Source organism: Calidris pugnax, unplaced genomic scaffold (genome assembly GCF_001431845.1).
Source record: "Calidris pugnax isolate Ruff unplaced genomic scaffold, ASM143184v1 scaffold25, whole genome shotgun sequence".
NCBI lineage: Eukaryota > Metazoa > Chordata > Aves > Charadriiformes > Scolopacidae > Calidris > Calidris pugnax.
Genome location: NW_015090805.1, coordinates 14925276 through 14944797, shown reverse-complemented (window position 1 = coordinate 14944797; position 19522 = coordinate 14925276). Strand labels below are relative to the sequence as shown.

At 38.1% G+C, this 19522-nt stretch overlaps 1 long non-coding RNA gene across 4 annotated transcripts in view; it reads left to right on the top strand.

Moving 5' to 3' along the window:
- The window catches only part of LOC106885784, a 301614-nt gene that overhangs the window by 49350 nt on the left and 232742 nt on the right, over positions 1-19522 (top strand). The window contains exon 2 of one of the 4 annotated variants that reach the window (XR_001411497.1): positions 4332-4413. The exons of 1 other annotated variant lie outside the window; for it this stretch is intronic. This is a non-coding gene — a long non-coding RNA (uncharacterized LOC106885784). Of the gene's footprint in view, positions 1-4331; positions 4414-8500; positions 8883-19522 lie in introns of those variants that run through there. 2 more of the 4 variants (XR_001411499.1, XR_001411498.1) reach the window with 2 other exon arrangements.

Here is a 19522-nt window from a genome sequence, read left to right as displayed (position 1 = left end):
TTCCTTGATCTTCATAAAAGTTCCCAATTCATGGTGTTTCTGTGCTCACAGAAAATAACATCAAAGCATAGTAATAACACATGGTCATGTCTTTCTTGCAGTGGCTCTCCAGCATGGAACTTGGTCTATTTTTTTTTTTTTCTACATTCTATGTGAAAAAACCCTCAAATAGCACAGTTTTGTGCTCTGGTTATTACTGATCTTGCTTTGATGGTTCCCCCACTTGCCTTTCTGTTGTATGGAACTTTCCTTTTCTCGCATTTCCATTCACTTCGTATTTTCAAATGTTTTTATGGTTTCATATTTTAACTGATTTATCATTGATTTTCCAATACTATAGAGTATCTCTTTCCATTTTTAACACGTAGGGATGTTTTGGCATAACTCTGCAGAAATCACTGAAAATTGAGCTTTGGGTCTGTGTTAGATGCTTTCTGAGGAGGGGTTGTTTTTTGATTCTTTTTTTGGTTTTTGAAGGTTGGTTTTTTTTTTTAAGGTAAAATACAGCCCACTTTTTGCAAAACACCTACTTCACACTGAATAGCACTGTCATGTTTCAGTACTTTCTGGTGTTCACAACCACAAGTGAGAACAAAACTTAAAGCCTTTTACTAGTTAGTGCATAAAACCTACATGGTAATGAAGTGCACGTTTGAAACAGCTTATATTCTAGGTGGAGATTTTACAGATCAAAAACTGGGGTACAGAAAGATTAAGTTGTTTCACTGAAGGTTAAGGAGAAGAGGGGTGGAGCTCTGCTCAAATCTTTAGCATGTTTCAAAACTTTTCTTCTTTCTTACAAGTGCCTTACAAGTTCATCGTGCCTTCATCTACTAGGGTGGGAAACACAGTTATAGAAGGAAAAGTCCAAGTTCTCATTATTTTGGGGAGATGGGGAGAAATCACTGTAACAGTTATCACTGCTGCATTATTGCTTTTGTTGGTATGTTCTGTCCCTGTCCTGTCTATTTTGATCTGTGAGCTGTAGTGGGTGAGGAGGCAGTTTCCAGTGTGTGAGACTGCTGCTGGGTGGAGGCAGGGATGCCTTAGGAAGGCAGAAGGGCATCAGCACTTTCCACAGCTACCACAAGGCACAGCAGAAGAGAAGGCAGGAACTTCTAGCTGTGGTTTCTAACCTTGCTCAGGTCTTGAGGGGAGGAGGAGAAAAGGGCATGCCTGCTGCATAGCCGTAGCCAGCAATGGCTTGAGTCGTTTATGCAGTTGTTGTAATAATGTCGCCAAGTTGGAAAACTGATTTCCCTGTCACTGAGCGTGGATCACCTACAGATTGCAAATCTGCATTGATGGAGTCCCAAACTGCTACTCATTGCCAAGCTGTGTGGAGAAGGTACGCTTTTGCATGTACTTGATCGCAACAGTAATGAAAATAATCTTAAAAATTAATAGCAATTAAAATAATATTAAGCAAGCAGTAATCTCTTTGTAAAGAATAGGTTGTTATTATTTCTTCTCTACTAGTGCACTTGATTGATATGAGGTGGATAAAATATATCTGCTTGTGGTGTCTTTGTCCCCCTTCTAGTTTTTTCGTTTAGCTCATGATTTTATTTAATGGAAGAGTCACTTCTCACATATTGGCTTGACAATTTACAAGCATTTGTTTGTGCTGAATTAAGCACATTTCTAAACTTTGTATGTTGCTGCTGACAGTTTGGGGATTGATTTTTATCCCTAGAGAGATGCCTTTTTGTCTTTAAGGCAAATTGAAGTTGACTGCTGGAGCATTCCCTTGTAAGAGAGAGAATCTACTTTAGGGATATTTTTCTACTGAGAATTCATTTTCAACTGAGAAGCTTCAGAAAGGTCATGTTTTCCATGACATGAAAAAAAAGTTCACAGACAAAGAAGTAGCATTAACTTTAGAGAAAACAAATAAGAGCAAATATTACCAAGCTTTTTCCCCCCACAATTCTCTGTAAGGGAAGCATGCCTAGATATGCAGTAGGTAACAATTTTACAGACTTTTATTCAGAAAGCATGTGTTCAATGATGGTGTGGGCAATAGCAGAAGAAGGTTTTACCTATTTGTGTTTTTCACATGTTAGGAGTTTAAATTTTAAAAGCTCTGTAACATGTTTCAGGAGACCTCACCTGGAGTATTGTGTGCAGGTCTGGAGCCCTCAGTGTAGGAAAGATATGGACCTGATGGAGAGGGTCTAGAGGAGGGCCACTAGAATGATCAGGGGGTTGGAGCACCTCTGCTACGAGGACAGGCTGAGGGAGCTGGGGTTGTTCAGCCTGGAGAAGAGGAGGCTCCGGGGGGACCTAACAGCAGTCTTCCAGTACCTGAAGGGGGCCTACAGGAAGGCTGGGGAGAGCCTGTTTACAAAGGTCTGTAGTGACAGGACGAGGGGCAATGGCTTTAAGCTGGAGGGGAGCAGATTTAGATTGGAGATTAGGAGAAAGTTCTTCACTGTGAGGGTGGTGGAGCACTGGAACAGGTTGCCCAGGGAGGTGGTTGAGGCCCCTTCCCTGGAGATATTCAAGGTGAGGCTCAACGAGGCCCTGGGCAACCTGGTCTAGTTGGGGGTGTCCCTGCTGACTGCGGGAGGGTTGGACTAGATGACCTTTGGAGGTCCCTTCCAGCCTAGACAATTCTATGATTTTATGACATTAGATTCAAGAACCGATTCACTGCTTTTCCACATTGGTAGCATGGTGTGGGGTTTGCAGACATGAATGGATTAATGTAATGAGCTGTGTGAGAGGATGTAGGATCTTTACCGAACAGGTGCTGTAGGAAGTCTTCATTCACATCAAGAAGAGCTGGATTCTCTCTTTTTTTTACAGTAAGCTCTGTGGCTGGACTTGCAGGGCTAGAGTTATTTTCTAAACTTTCTTCAACCTGTATCTACCCACTTTTCACTCCTTTCCCCCCAGTCAGCCTAGCACAGTTTTTGGATGCAAATATTACATTGTTGATTGACAAGGATGCTGGGATTCATTTATGTATCTCTCCCTTCAATGTCTTTTTGGCACTACCTTCATTTTATAGGAATATTTTTTACAAATACTTAAATAAAATAGTGTCTATGTATATATCTGGTCTGGTTTACGTAGTCAAAATTAATCTTACCTCATAACTGAACAACAAAGATGAATCCAACCATGTTGGCAATGGGCAAGTCTAGTAATTTTTTTGTGGGGTACCTGGCAGGTTACTGGTGAGGTGATGGACAGACTTCATTAAACTCTCATTTAATGCTTGTCTCTGGAATGACTGCATTCTCTTTTATCTCCCTCTTTGAATTCACTCACACTTCTAAAACCCGAGTGACTTAAAAAAAAGAAATAAATAACAACCATCATCCTTCAATGAGGTACCAGATGACAAACTCAAACCCACTTGTTTTTATTTCCTGGAAATCACACCAGCTACAATAAATTTTTCACCACAATTCACTTTAAAAAGTAGTAAGAACCAATTATTCAGGAAAGTCCTACCCTGCTGGTTGTAAAATCTTCTTCAAAGGAGGTGCAGGTCTCAGCAGTCTTCCTTTAAACCTTCTTTGGCATCTTCTCATTGGATTTTTCCCACATTTGAGTCCTAAAAATTATAGTTATCTCAGTGTGTTTCTGGAGACCTGGCTATCAATTGCCAGAATTTTCATTTGCCTCTTTGATCTTTGTTTTCCCTGCTCAGATTCCTCCTGTGATATTTGTGACAGTTCTCTCTTGTTAGGTACCAGATGAAGACATTTGAAAAATCCATGAAACCAAATTTAGAATATTCCAGTATTTGTTGTGTTAAAAAGAAAACGCACCCTCAAACTCATTTCGAGTGTCTTGTATATGGAAAAGAAAACACTTGGCTGGCGTTTGGGATGGAGTAGGTGAGGGATGAGAGGGAGCAGGGACTGACATTGCTCGGTTGCAGCTCATGAGCAACATCCCAGTGCTATCACATCCAGGGAGTATCCCAAACAGCGAAGAACTCGCATTTTCTCCCATATTCTCAATTCCACAGTTTTGTTAATTAATTTTTAAAGTTTTTACTCAACTTCATCTTGGAGCTTGGGTCTTTTCTTGAAAGTAAGTTATCTTTATATTAGATCGTAGCATTTATTAATAGCATGAAAGTCCAAGTAATCATATTACCTCACTTTGTCCTGCTACTTCTTGTTTCAGCCAGGCCAGTTAGATGTTGGTTTTTGTGAACTGTACCTTTTCTACCTTAATCAAGCTTGTTTCTGTCGTGTCCTTTTGCCTGAAGACTTCTGGTGTTTAGAATTAAGTTTTTTCTCAGTCCTCTTCCATTTTGTGTATGATTATGCATCTAATTAGAGGTAATTGTTTCCTTGTCCCTACAGCATCAGCCAAGCAAGTGGATCTCAGCTACGTCTGCCTGTACAGGGGGGGATTCATCCTAGGAGAAGCATAGAAAAGACTCGGGTAATTTAGTATTTCTCTCTAGGTCTTTCATTGTTCTGTAGCTGTAAAAAATGTGCCTTAGATGTGTTTCACCTATTTCACTAACCTATGGAAATCCTGGGAAATTATGTATTCTGCGTGGTCAAGGAATAGTAGCATGAATGTTATAATACTGTCACAAATGCTGTCAATCAGGATTTAAAATTATTTTATTATTTCTTTTTAACAAGGCTTTAACATTTATTAGTTTTGTATCAGGTTCTCTCTTGGTTTTTATTTGTAGTTGAGAATAAATGCATGATTTTACTGATTTTCCTGCAACTTCTTAAAACTTCAGAGTTCCAGGAATGAGTTCTTATATATTATCTGGGACTCAGACAAGATATCTAACTGGATCGATTCATGACAGAATGCAAATTTCCACTAATTAAGTTTGTAATTGTGGAGCAAGAGGGGAAACAATTTATAGAGGCAGGGGTAGGAGGAGAACTTTAAGTAGCAGTGCATGGCGAATGAGATGCACAGCTTCCATTATCAATAGTAGCTGCATGTCTAATCCACCAGACTCAGTACTGAAGCAAATGTACCCTGGGATGTCAGGTGTTAAGGGGAAGAATGGGCCTCTCACGTTCTTTGCACTTACAAGCCGGCTGTAACCTTTTGACTCTCTCTCTCTTTCTCTTCTTGAGTTTTGTTTCCTGAAAGGAAAAGGGGGTGGGGGAAGGCAGGGGAAAAAGGCTTAAAAAGTGGAAGATCTGTTTCAAAGTACTGTAGTGTATTTGCAAGCTTTTCTTTTTTTTTTTTTTTTTTGGAATTAGTTTTGTTTTGATTTGTTAAAGAAGTGGTTGCTTTTAATGTAGAGTATTTAGAGCCTGCCTTAAGACATGAATATCTTATGGATTACCAATATCAACACTATAAACTTTGCATATTTTACCACAAGTATTTTGCACATAGCTTTTTTATCTTTCTAACTAAAATGAATATAATTCCATTTAAAAGCAGAACAGAGGAGGAGATCTGGTTCTGTGAATTAATGTTACAGGTGTTGCTTTTTATGCTGACTGGTGTTATGCAGAAAAACAAGCCCCTCAAATAACAAGAAATCTCTCTTATTCTCAAAGGATCACCTAATGTAGCATGATGATATATTGCTCACATTGAACTTGAGTGTATTTCAGGCCTGAAGATCTACATATGCAAAGAAAAATTTTGTATAATAATTGTGCATTTCATTTCCTTGCTACCTCTGAGTTAGTAAGTCTGAAAATATCTCAGTGCAAGGAGGAAGATGTATGCACCCTAGGTGAGCATTTTCTTGTTAGTATACAAGAACATATGACAGATATAAGGGGGGGCAAAAAGGTAGCTAGTTAAGGTAGGTCTCTCCAAAATTTGTGACTTTTGAGGAAAGAGGGCAGAATGTGAAAAAATATGTGAAAACTTACGTTATCCTTCCTTGAAATACAGTCTGTTCTGGGCTGATCCTTATTAGAATGTGAAAATGGAAGCACTAAGGTGTTGTTTACTTTCATTAATTAAAAAGAGTCTCACTCATAAGAGAGTGCCCTGAGAATGCTAAAGGAGTTTTATGTATTTCTAGCTACTGTCTTTGGTTTGAGGACCATGTCCTTCTAGCTTTGCATCTTTCTTTGCTAGAGATTATTGTGAAATGTCTCACGTTGCCTTTGCTTGGCTGAAATGTGGCAGCGATGGAGTGGAGCCAATGGAGGGGTAATTTTACAGCCAGCAATCAGGAAAAGGAAGAGCCCTTAGCCAGGGGACTCAACAGTGCCAGGAGGAGCCATTATTCTATTATTATTTCCAGTGTGGAAGCATTGTTTTAAGTTGTATTAAAAACATCCTTTAAATGTCTTTGTTATTTGTGTCGTAAATTTTCCATATCAACCTTTCTAAAAGAAAGATTTGGGAATCTATAATGAATACCCAAATGGAGTGCTTGGGCTCTATCTTGCTTTAGAAATTGTAGGTTAAAGGGAAACGTGAAATTAACGGTAATTCCTCTAATTTACCCTGGAAGTTCACGGAGATTGGCCAAACATGGAGTAAGTTCTCCATTTCATAACACTTACAACAACTTACAACACTTACAACACTCTAGACAACCTGTCTCCAGACAGGTGCTGTCTTCTAATTTTTTTCTGCTATTAGGGACTCCAACCCCTTGTGATTTAAGGGCCCAACCCTGTAAGCTTTCCAGGTACCTTACATTTAGGTGACTAAATAAGAAATAATTAAGTGTATATCATCATTCATGTGCGTGGATTTGCATTTTTCTCCTGGAGATTGTCTTTATGTTGAAGCCCATAATGGATTTGAATGATGTTTCTGGATATTTGATGTAGAAAGTTTCCTTGTTTTCAGTTACTCAGAAGTTCTGTGGCAGTAAGTGTTTTATATTCTATACTGCTTTAATTCCACTTTGCAGAGCATGTTTTGTGAAGCAGTGTTGAAGGGATCCATATATTGAATATTATTATAATTTTTTTATTGATAGACTCTGGGGAGGCGAAGGCCTTGCATCTGTAAGGCAAGTGATATTTGGCAAAAATTTAAAAGGTGAAACAATGTCTCCCAAATCATTTGGGCTGTCTGAGACATGAATGAGAGCAGAACCCAAATATCCTAAATCCCAGTCCAGTGTCTTAATCCTGAGCCTGTTTTTTTCATTCAAAATTAAAGTTTCCATGATTATTATTTCTACTGCCAGGGCTTTCCAAGGATTTAAATGTGACCTAATTTATTAAATGCTGTCTTATGTGCAAAACAGAAGCAAAATCCTTACCCCAGGGCACTTACTCAGTGGCCCTGATACTGCAATCTGATCTCTGGAATGAATGTCTGAACTAACACAAGCCATGCTGCCTGTTCAGAGAGTTTGACTGGGATTTTAACGGAGAAGAGACATGTAGATTGCGGGTTGTCTACAACATCCTCAATGTATTTCAATGCACTACCACTACTTTCCTATATTATTGTTCCTCCATGAGCTTTTGTGTAGCTGTTGCTCAGTTACCTTAAGTAGAGAGTGAAGTTTGGGCTGAGCTGGTTTTTTTTTCAACTATGTATAAGCCTTGATCTGTGGCACTATTTAAAGATGCTTTGCGATGCACCTTGAGATTAAAGTGCATCGCCCCTGCAGTGCATTGATCTTGTCTGGCCCAGAAAGGGGTTGTCATAGATCTGCTTTTGAAATCAGGACTCCCTCATGGGTTTTTCCAAGGCATCATCTCCATGTCATTGGGTTGGCAGGATATGAAGCTGAGGGTCTTTTTGAAGTTTTCCTTCACACCAAGGGGTGTATACTTGTTGTGTGGGAATCGTGGTAAGTTACACCCTCTTCTCCCTGTGTGTTCAATGCAGGATAACTTACTGTGGTATTTAAATACCCCAGACCTTTTTTAAAAGTAAATGGTTTCATTTTTTTTATGTTGGAGTATTAAAATGGAGAATGGAATCCGAATGCTCAGGACTCATTTCTTGCAGAGGACTGAAATATGTGGATTGAACTTCATGAATTAATTAAACAGTCCCATAAACATCTATTCCTTTGCAGCTACAAACAATAGTCTTATTTTAGGAAACATGATCATGTGCTTCGTCATATATCACTCATGCCGGTATTATTTAGCTTTTGCATAATTGTAAAGCAAATATCACTTTAAAGTCTGCTTTTGTATCTCGCATTTCAATTTCTTTTTTTTTAAAGTACAAAAAATGTTAGTTTCCTGCATCAAATGATTTGTTATTGGAAAAGCAAAGTAACATTTCTTTACTCTAGACTTTTCTTCCTGCAAAACTGTGGTACGTGGAAAATATTTTCCAGCTTTCAAAGTTTATTTGATTTTGAACACTTTTGGTTATGTAAGTTTTAATAAGTGGCTTTGGTGTACCCCTAAAGGCACACCCCACACACTTATGTTGTGTGACCTAGGGTCACAAGTAATGGCTGCAAGCTAATTGATTGAGAAAGGCTTGTCTGACTGGGCCCCTTTGAGTCCTCCCTTTACATTCCTAAATTTCTGTAAAGGAGGCACTGGCAGCTTCGCCTGGCGAGAGGAGGGGTTGGGGGAAAGGGAGGAAGTTTCTCAGTTTCTGATTATGCGCAGAGTTTCCTTGTACTGAGCTTATGTTCTCCACCCACTACTTAGTAAGAACTCCTTAACAACTTAAAGCTTTATCCCTGTGAGTACCAGAAAAGTGATCTGAGTATTTATTGAGCAGGGAGAACAAACTGCTTGCTCCGGGCAGGGAGAAAGCTTATGGAAATGATATTAGACCTTCAGCAAAGTGCACAGCTGCATCATACAGAAGCTGAGACTCAAACTGACAGGCAAATAAGCCAGATCACGGAAGGGGCCTCTGTGTGGCAGCTCTGAGCTACCAAGTATGGGACAACTAGGCAAAAAGTGCAATGGAACAGGGCAGAAAATAACACACTAACTTCAGGCAACTGTTGCTTTTTCATGGTGAGTCCGGATTTGAAATCTTGTTTGAAATGTAGCTGTTTCTGTTGTTTCTAAAAAGCCTTCCGTTTTACCACAGCAATCCTTTTGCGAAGCTCATTGTGTTACAGCTTATTTGTCCGGATGTGCACTGCGATTCTGAACGATACAGCAATGTACAGGGATAGTCCTTTCCTTGCTGCTTGCTCTCTCTCTTTTGCTTTTGCTTGCTTCAGGAGACAGGTCCCATTTCTAAAAGCACTTTGCATGGCTTCTGATTTGCAAAGAAATACTTTTGCAGTTAGCACTTGGTCTGCAGCTGCATATAGGTGAATAAGTGAACATAATTTCTGTGCACAGTTTTCTGCAGTTTGAGCTTTGTGGCACCTCTCCATTGCTCCTTATTTCGCTGCCTTATCTTGAGAATGTATGGCACGGTCACTATGAAAAGAGCTTTGTGTTTGAATTCCTGGTGAGTCGAAGGGTCAGGGCCTATGAGTTATCTGCCTGCCAGCAAGACTCATTGCTGTGTCCCTTTATTTTTCGAGCTGAAATAGAAAAAACATGTGTCCTCATCCCTCTTTTATAAACGTATTTTGAATTCAGGTTTTACATGCTGTTTGTGTGTGCTTTGTTCTCTTGACAAACTTGGGTTTTGGGGGGAAGCCAGTTTTATTCCATCCATATTTATTTTATTTATTCAAGCTTTCCTGCAGCTTTTTTACATTCCTTTGTTGTGATGCACATAAATTTTTCTTAAAACAACATTCAGTGATTCTGATTTCTGCTAAGAGAAAAAGGATTTATACTTGGATGTATTTTTCCAAAAATACCAGGGAGCTATCTAAATTTTAGGTAAGTTGCAAATTTATACAGAAGATTAGACTTTTGTAACTTTTGTCTCACTTAAGGAGGGAAACACAATACTTCTGGATAAGTTCTTGAACAGATTGTGTTAGATACACTAGTTATCTAGTGTAATGGTAATAAATATGATCTGAGCTATAATGTTATTTCACTTAGTGACTTAGTTTGAAAAAGCTGCTTTATTAGCACAGCAATAGAATTAAACATTGCATGTTGACAGTAACATTAGAAATATGTTTGCAAAAACTGCTGAGTGGATGAAAATTAGAGCAATAAATCATCCAGACATGTCAAAGTTACTCTGTATGTGATGTTTTAAGATGTCTGTGATTTAGAGGAAAAATGAGTCTGTTTTTCCTTCAGCAGAAGTGTGATTCTGTACAAAATGATCCTCAGTGTATCTTTATTTAAATAAATAGTTTTCTGTTCAAAAAATAAATAACCAAATTCAGAAGGAGCAAGAAAAGTCCCAAAATGAAGTAGTGGCTATTTGGAGCTAAAGGCAAAATGCTCATTTGATAGAATAATTCTAATACGCAATGTAAGTAAGTTGGTCAGATGCACTCTACATAGAGGGTATGTTACTACTTGTGTCTTGACCTGTCTTTCCAAGTTTGTGTGCTCATCTGAAGCTTGCTAACAATTAGCAGGATGCCTGCTTTAAAAAATAAGATGACGCTTCAGATCTGAGTTGATCTGATGTTGCAGTGCCTTCCAAGTGCAGAAGTTCATGTTGTTCACCTATTGTGTCCATTCTTATTTGCCAGTTGGAGATACTGAGTTTGCCCATCATTTTTGAAAATAGTTTTTAAAAAAGAGGGGAGGGGGGATTGTTTCAAAGAAATGCTAACAAATATGGATTTGAAGGCAATACTGCAATGTAAGATGATCTAAATGGACTTCATGCTCCTTGTTGTTTTATTGTGAATTTAATTCCTGTCTATTTTGATTGGGCTAAACCTTAGACTTGCTACAAGAAAATTCTTGGCTGTGTCCTTAGTGCAGTTAAGGATGTGCTTTTACGAGTTTCAGGGTTCACTTTAAGGGAAAGAAATGTGTCCTTTTATAGAACATAAATGTATGATTTTCTTCTTGGCTCTGCTGTGATGAAGGAATACCTGCTGAAATGCACTTTACAACCTTAAAAACTGAAAGGAAAAGAAGCTTTGAGGAGGTGGTCTTCTCCCACCTTTGGTGGCCTGGGCTGCTGGGGAGCCAGCTACCTCCTGGTGGTCACAAGAGACTTAGGGAGCAGGGGATGGTGGGCACTGACATGCAACCACCTCCTCCATAGGCACACAAGCAGAGGACCAACCCTTCCTGTGCTTTAGGGTTTCCACTGGCAAAATAAAGCACCAGTGGTGTTGTGACATCAGATTAGAGGATTATGAAACATTTCTTCGTGCTCTGATGACCAGCCTGATGAAGGGGAAAGGACTTAATGAGGAGAAGAATTTACTGAGGATTTTATGCCTGTATCTGACATTAAAACGAGAATATCTGCTCCCAGTAACTGTATGCTGTGATTCATAGAAACCCCTACAATAATAATGTGAATGATAATTAAATGTGGTGCTCTTACTGACCGTTTGAGGACTGACACAACATAATGGGACTGGAAGTTTGAACATCAATAGTTTATCTCCAAATACTACTGCTTGCTCTTAGAGACACCCAAGGAATCATGAGCTCAGACTAAAGTAATTATATTGGCTTTTTGCATTCTCTCTGACACCAGCTAGAGAAAAAGTAGTTTTGAAGAGGTTAAAACACAAGTGCTTTATAGCTTTCATTTCTTTGAAAGGTTTGTGTTTAACATCTTTAATGTTTAGTCAAGGAGGAGCTAGGTTTGTTTTGTTAATTACATAGAAATTGACTTTGGCAGTTCACTTTTAGGCTTGTTCTGTTCTGTGTAGAAGAAGGAAAAACTTTATTTACTAGACACATATATTTCATTGACATCTGTACATTACAGAAGCAGATCTCCATGGTACCTGTGGACATCTTTACTGTCATGTGAGAAAGGATAGAAAGTCAAAACTAACAGTTGATTTTTCTGTCAAAGAGAGGAACTAGTTTGTGCTGTCATGACAAGGTGATGTCTGTACCAAGAGATGAAGGAAAATTGACAAGAGCGGAAGAATTGTAGCACTCATCGTGTCAGTGAATCACAGTGTTGGCAAGATAAATTAAAAAGAAAAAAATCCCCACCTGTGTTATATACTAGCAATTTCAAAAGAGTTTATTTTTTAAAGAATTTTTAATAAGACAAGGAAAAAATTATTTCATCTTCTCAGCTACAACTCACAATCACATTTTAAAGTTCTTTTGTGACTGTAATTACTTGGGCCTTAAACAACTTTGATCTCCAAGCTTTATAGATATTTAAAACAAAACAAAACCACCCAAGTGACAATTGCCAGCATTGGAGTTTTGGAGCTCAGTAAATAGTCGAAAGAGCAAGAAACAGAAGATGTACACATGCTTGTCCATGAAACACAAAGAAAGAGAGCAGAGACCTGATCTTTGGAATACCCAAGTTGACTTTCAGTTAATTTTTACTCTCCTGCAACGTGTTCAAACCATCAGCACAAGACTATTCCAAAAGGTGATGATGAAGGTGAAAGAAGAAGAGATAAAAGGAGAAACATTTGTCTCATGATTTCAGTGATTCTAATATGTAGGTAAAAACAAATGGGCACAGAGAACAAGTGGAAGTAATCTAAGGATAGGAGCAGTGGTAAGGGAGGCAGGGCCTTAAGGAGCAAAACAACAGAGATCTAAAAGTAGAAGAAACATGGCATGAGAGAAGAAACCCACTCTGTATAAAACGGTCTGTCAGTCACTAATATGAGCCTGGGCCTTGTCAACTGACATGCAGTCATCTGACTTCAGAGAAGCAAGACAGAATACTGAGGAAAAAAGTAGGAAAAACAAAAATAAAAGTGCTGTCTTTCTTCTGGTTTGGTCAGAAGCATTTCCACTGCTGGCATTCAGTTTCATACCTGAAGTAATAAATTCACCCAAGAAAAAAGTCTGTTCCTTCATAATTATGGTCACAGCATTTCAGAGAGTGGGTATGCGGGAGGGAGAGAACCTCTCTTTTCCCCTAACATCCTCTTATATCCACTTTGCTCTGTCTGACAGTGAAGGCAGAGGTGAGGATGGATGTTACGTCTGTTGTGATAGGTTGTTTTTTGAGCACAGGTTAAGTTTCTTTTTTCAATTCCAACAGAATTCCAGTAACTTTTTAAAAATTCTTGGAACACCCTTTGGAAAGCCTTTTGGCAGTTATTCTTGGGTATGGGAAAGATGCAAGCCATTTGCAGCATGAAACATGAGACAACAGAAAATAGGAAATCAGTGGAGTGAATGGCAAGAGAAATGGCAGTGGATTTTCCTCTATGTCCCCTCTGACCAGATGACCCAGTTCTGTATTTTTTTTATCACCCAGGGCTTTATCCAGGATTCTGTCAAAGATCCTACTGACTTTGGCAAGGATTGGATGAGGACCTAAATTCAAATCATTCATCCATCATTTCAAATAGTATTCACAATGATTTGTACTGTATGTACATATATGGCACCCGTAATGGTTTAAGATTTTCAGTATCTGCTGGAAATGACACTTGTACTACATGACCAAAGTAGTGCTACTTCCCGTTACTGAAATACCCACCTCTCCTTTAGAGGAATGTCCAGTGATTCAAACAATAACTAGGTGAGTCTTCCAATTCCAATGTTACTTTTAAAGGCCAAAGATGATATTTCAGTGTTAATTATGTAATAAAAGCTTATTTAGCAATATGATGTAAGTAAGAAATAGAGCTTCAAGTACTATAGAAAGCATCTTCTTCTCCCTCTTTTAAGCCATTTGGAGTGAAAGTATTCCATTTATATCACTAACTCTCCACATATTGTCTTAATTCAAAAAATATCCCCTGGAACATAAACGTCCTGTTGAAGATGTGCAACCTCTTTAATCATCCTGTTTTGAACAGTGCATGCTTAATGGTGTTAAATGATAAATTAAAGAGAAGGCCCTACCCTGAAGTGCATGCCCCATCATTCTTGGTAATTTTCATTGTTTCCAGAAAGCAGCACCAGCTAAAGACATCTTTCCAAGAAAAGTCCTTTGTGGGACAGTTGATTGAAAGTACCCCAGTGGTCTTTCATTGCTGCTTCTCCCACTTCTCCGCTGCCCTGTAATGGTTATACATCCTTGGAACGTTACTCAGAGAAATGGATCAAAATTGACCCTGGTTAAAAATAATGCAGAAAAAGAAGATGGTTTTTAACCTGGATTTATCTGGTTCACTGTATACGCCACTGGCATTTTCACTGGATCCAGGGCAAGCAAAAGAGTAAAGCTGCAGGGAGGGCGGCACGTTAATTCCCTTCACTGCTAACCAAAAAAGGCTAGATTATTATGGGCAGGCTAGTGGAAGTGCCTTTGAATAGCTTGTTTCCTTGTGCTTCCTAAGGCAACTTGACTTCGCTGTGCCTACAGAATCACAGAAAGGTTAGAGCTGGAAGGCACCTTAGAGACCATCTAGTTCCAACCCCCCTGCCATGGGCAGCGACACCTCCCACTAGACCAGGTTGCTCAAAGCCCCATCCAGCCTGGTCTTAAACACTTCCAGGGATGGGGCATCCACACCTTCTCTGGGCAACCTGTTCCAGTGTCTCACCACCCTCACAGTAAAGAATTTCTTACTAACATCTAATCTAAATCTCTCCCAATTTAAAACCATTACCCCTTGTCCTGTCAAGGGGTAACGTTCAGTGTACAGAAGAATGTTCAGTGTCCTCTGAAAATATTGATTCTGATTTTGATGTATATTTTATAAGTTATTCATGATTATTACCTGGTTGTCACTGAGCATCTGCTATTTCAGCCCGTGTATCATAAATTCTTGAAATAAAAAAAATCTGTGCCCCTAGCAAGGGAGAGTAAGTTATAAAGAGTAAATGAGGAAAATGCAGGAGAAAGGAATCAGCAAAGAACTTTATTCATAAAACATACAAGATGTGACACAGCAGAGTGACAAGTGACGTAAATACAAATACCTTTGTATTTATCATGTGGAAATCAGGCTGCACTCTGTATTGGCCCCGTAAAATTTCTTTCAAGCTCTGGCTGGAAATTCACAAAGGAAGTTTTTCCAGAAGTACCCGGTGTAGGCCCAGCTGTCCTTCCACTGACATCAATGAGACTTACGTTAGTATAAAGCAAAACTGCACAAATTGATAATTTGGGCTAAAGAAAAAGTAGGACTCTTCAAATTCTTTCCTTTGTGTTTTCTTCCTCTTCATTTACAATCTACTCTGGGGAAAAAACAAGAAATTCAGCAGGATCTGGTAACTTAATCAGGTTTGAAGTTATATTGAACTGTTCGCTTTCTATCAACTCTGTCAGTTTTTTAACTATATTTTTTGGCCTGAAATTTTCCATTGTATAGTCCCAAACCACAGGTGATTCTTTTTTTGCTTTTAATTTTCTTTTTTTTTTTTTTGTTAAGGGAAGTATGTTAAAATTATTTTAAGCAGCAGAAGTGAGAATAAATTATACTTTTCCTGTTAAAAGCAAGTAAACAAAAAAAACTCAACAAAAGTCTTTGAACAGCATTTTTTGAGACAATGTGATCAACAGGTGGTTTGTGGACTATTTTTAAAGGGTTTGAGGTAAAAAAAGATCTAAATTGTTATATACTGGAGATGTTAAATTGTAGCTCTTTATTACATGTCTTTTGGCAGTTAGTGTTAGGCTACACATGGATATTTTTTTGTTTGCTATGAGGATCCTATGACAAATTGGGCATTGCATATGTAGCACTGAGTGTCCTCTCCTTAGAGACCATGATGCTGAAAGAGCTTTGCATGAGCACATATCCAAGGTTAATTTAGGTGGGTGCTGAGAAGTGAAAGTACAGGAAACAAGATTGCCATCTTGGGGCATCTTACATGGAGAAGGAATCAACCCTCTCTCCATCTTCCAGGTTCTTCAAGTACTATTGATACTCAATTTTGATTGGATTATTAATTTTAGTGCTGCTGTTGGCTCTGTTTCCCAGAATGGTTTTAATTTTGTTACTGAACCAGAAGCTAAGAATCACAATCAATTTTTGCTAGAGGTTTTTTCACAAAAAAAGGAATGACACATTCTGAGTGAATAAGGCTTGTTCAAGTTTCTTGTGGGTGTTGCTATGTGTATTTGTATGGCTAATAATACAAGGAATAATACAAGGAGGTGATTTTTTTATTTGTTTGGAGTTTTTCCATGAAACCTTCCTGGACTATAATTTGAGCAGCAGCAGGCTGCATTAATTCAAAATCTACAGAAACACTGAGGTTTTTTCTCCCCGTCTTTATCTCGTGCCCCATAGACATCATTGCAATAATTCAACAGCTTCTGCCTCTCTCCAGATGTTACCACCAGGCAATTAACAACAGTGCTGTGACTAGTTGGTAGATACAACCCAGCTAATTGGCCGTCTGGCTGCTCTCTGGCAGGACAGGCAGTGGCTACCTCCCCCGTCTTACCTCAAAGGTATTTAAGTTTCCTTCTTTTATTCTGCCACTTATATTCAAAAACCTGTTGGTTTTTTTTTTACAAAATAGCATCCTGCCATATATTACTAGATTATGGAGCGTATACACGTTTTATTTTTTGCATATCAGCAGTTCATGGTGAATACAGCTTTTGAAATGGTTTTTAAATAGAAATATAGAAAATTCCATAGAAAAACACTGAACCAATATTTAATTATTCTGTTAAGTATCAGAAACAGTGTGATTGTGACACACAGACTCTTTATTCTATCCATTACATCTTTTATTTTGTAATATTAAGACTCCAGTCATATTACATATTTATTTAATGTTGTGCTTAATTTCATGTATTGAATCCACTAGACTTTTGCCTAAAATTTGGCCAAAACTGCTCCCCACCCCACCCTCCATATATTTCTGGGGGCAAAAAAGAAGAGCAAAAGCAATACATGACAGTGTATAGGGAAATATATATGTTTTGAGGAGAAAGGGAATTTAACTGAATTTAACTATACTAGTAATTACCTATTAAACTAAATCATGCTATTACTGTAAATATAATTTCTTTATGCCTCAATCTTCTCAGCTATACTTTGAAATTAGTAAGGTGTTTTATACGGGTCTGATATCGTGAGTGCAAAGAACTCTTCAGTCATTGCAGACGGACTGCAAAAGGGAAACGTGAAAGCAGGTTTTTTCACCTGCCCAGACAGAAACATCAAAAAATTTCAGATGGAAATTTGACTCTTCACCTGAAATGAGCAGCATACGGTGTCTATGTATAATTGCACATCAGCCTGATTTTCAGGTGGTGGAATTTGTTCTTAGACACTCCAGTTACGAATTGTTGGAAAGAACTTCAAACTTCAGACATCAGCTTGGTTGAACACCTTGATTTCAGTTTAGATATTTGAAAAGGTAGCCATTTCATGGGGATTTAGAAATATAAATGTAGTTAACAGTGGCATTGACATTATATCCATCTCTGTCATTCTGGGTTTACTCTGAGTTTACTGCAGCATTAAGAAGTTCTAAAAGTTTCAGTCTACATCTGGATTTAGAAATGTCAAGGTGTCATCCAACATCTTCGTACCTTTAGGCAAATCACTTTAAGCACGTAATTTCTTAGTGCTAAAGTATTTTTAGTATTTTTATTTATTTTATTAATTAACGTGTTCCTTTTTAGCTCCAAGTACCTTACTTTGATAATATCTATATAAGACGGTTTCTTTTGTTTTTAACTTTGCAAGTCTAATTTTCTGTGTTCTGTGTGTAGTTACTTACACCTGGTTGGATGTGTTTATAGGTGTTCGTTCATGTGTCTAAAGCCAGAGAGAGGGAGTCCTGTATTTTAAAGTGCTAGCTATGGTATGTGTCACACTTAAAGTAAGATGCCAGATTCCTGCCATATTGAAAGCAGGGTCACTCATCACAGTTCCTAAAAATGCATTTAAGAGCCTAATCTTAGAATCTGTTAAAAAAAACCCAAACAACCCAAACTGTGGCCTGACATTTCACAGAGATGGTGAACTGTCACATTATCAATGTTATTATTCTTAGATATTTATTATTACTCTCATTTCCAAGAGAGACCTTTACTAAGGTTTGTCTGTTTCCCTTTTTTCTTTCCCTCCTCCATGGGTTTTGAGCCCTTTTGTCTCTCTCAGTTAAATTTGAATCAATGAATATCATGTTTTACAAGAATCTGTGACTGTAAGGAGGCAAGAAACCCAGATTGGTGCCAATTTTGAGGAAAAGGCAGGCAGAACATAGCTGTTATACATTCTGTTTGGCAGTGGCTCAGTGGCCAAACAAAATGTGTGCAATCCCAGACTAGTCACAGCACTGTTTCTCCTGCCAGGTGATAGTGTAATAGTCAACGTGGAGAGATCTGGCCATTTGCAGTGAGAAGAAAGAACGTGGAGTTACAGAGCAAAGAGCACAAATCTATAGGAAAGCAGGTTTCATTCAATCTGGTGCTTACAGGACACCTTGGGCTTGCGATTGCTAAAGAATAAAGGGCCAAATGCCAGAAGATCTTAAAAGGATGTAAATTGCTTGCTATAGGCAAACAAGAACATCTTGTTTGCTGGTTTTTTTTTCTGTTTACTGAGCATTTTATCCTGTATGAAAAGAATCACAAACTATTTCAGTCATCACAAGCTGCACTGAAGACGAGATTCATGCTAATCTTTCATATGAGATGCTCAACTGCAGTTAAGTTCTATATAAATAATAAGATAAGAATGCTGAGATACTGAATATGATAATTAAAGTTAAATTAGGGAAAACCTACTTTTTCCGACTAGAAATTTAGCCAGAACTTGGTTCTTTTCATGACTCTGTTGAAGTCAGCATAGACAGGTTTAGATGAGGATAAAAGCTTGATTTTAAAGCAGTTCAGTATTTTCTGTTTGTTTACATTTAAAATCATAGAATCATAGAATCGTTCAGGTTGGAAGAGACCCTTGGGATCATCGAGTCCAACCATCTACCTTACTCTACAAAGTCATCCCCTACACTATGTCCCTTAGCACTGCATCTAAATGGCCTATGCATCTAAATACTGCATCTAAAATGCCTATGGATTCCATCTTACCTTGCTAAAGTTGCCTGCTTCTGTAGACTTGGGATTACCTTTCTAAAGATGAGAATAATACCGAAAATATTAATGCTTGCCTATTGTTCTTATTTAAATAATAATTATAAATAGCATTTTATTTCTCGGCCAAACAAGGTACATCAATGAAAATGAATCACTGTTGTTATTTTGATGATTTTATTGATTACATGGATAAAGTTTTCCAAAATGTTGGAGCTAAGTGTCTAAGGTAATTTTCCTTCTCCTGAAGTTATTCAAGATAAGGGAAAACACCAACTGATTTTTGTTAGTATGCTCTTGCTTTATAGGTTGAATGAGTGCCAGATGATGATCATCAGCAATCACTAGTTTTTTAGAGGAAAATAGAAACCTGTGACATTTGGGTATCAGTTGTCTTTTATGGGCTATTTTAGAAAGGTACTACTAAATATTCTCCTGGGTATTTTTCAAGACAGGAATGTTACCATTAGCAGGAGGAATTCTTAACGATTGAGGTCACTGCAGACAGAAGTCCATTCAGCAACAGGTTTTGGATGGAATTTGTAGCTGAATTTAAAAATTTATTAGCAATTAGGATGTACTCTGTACTTTGAAATGCTGAATGACAGAGGGAACACTATGCACATGTTTTTTAAGGCAAAAG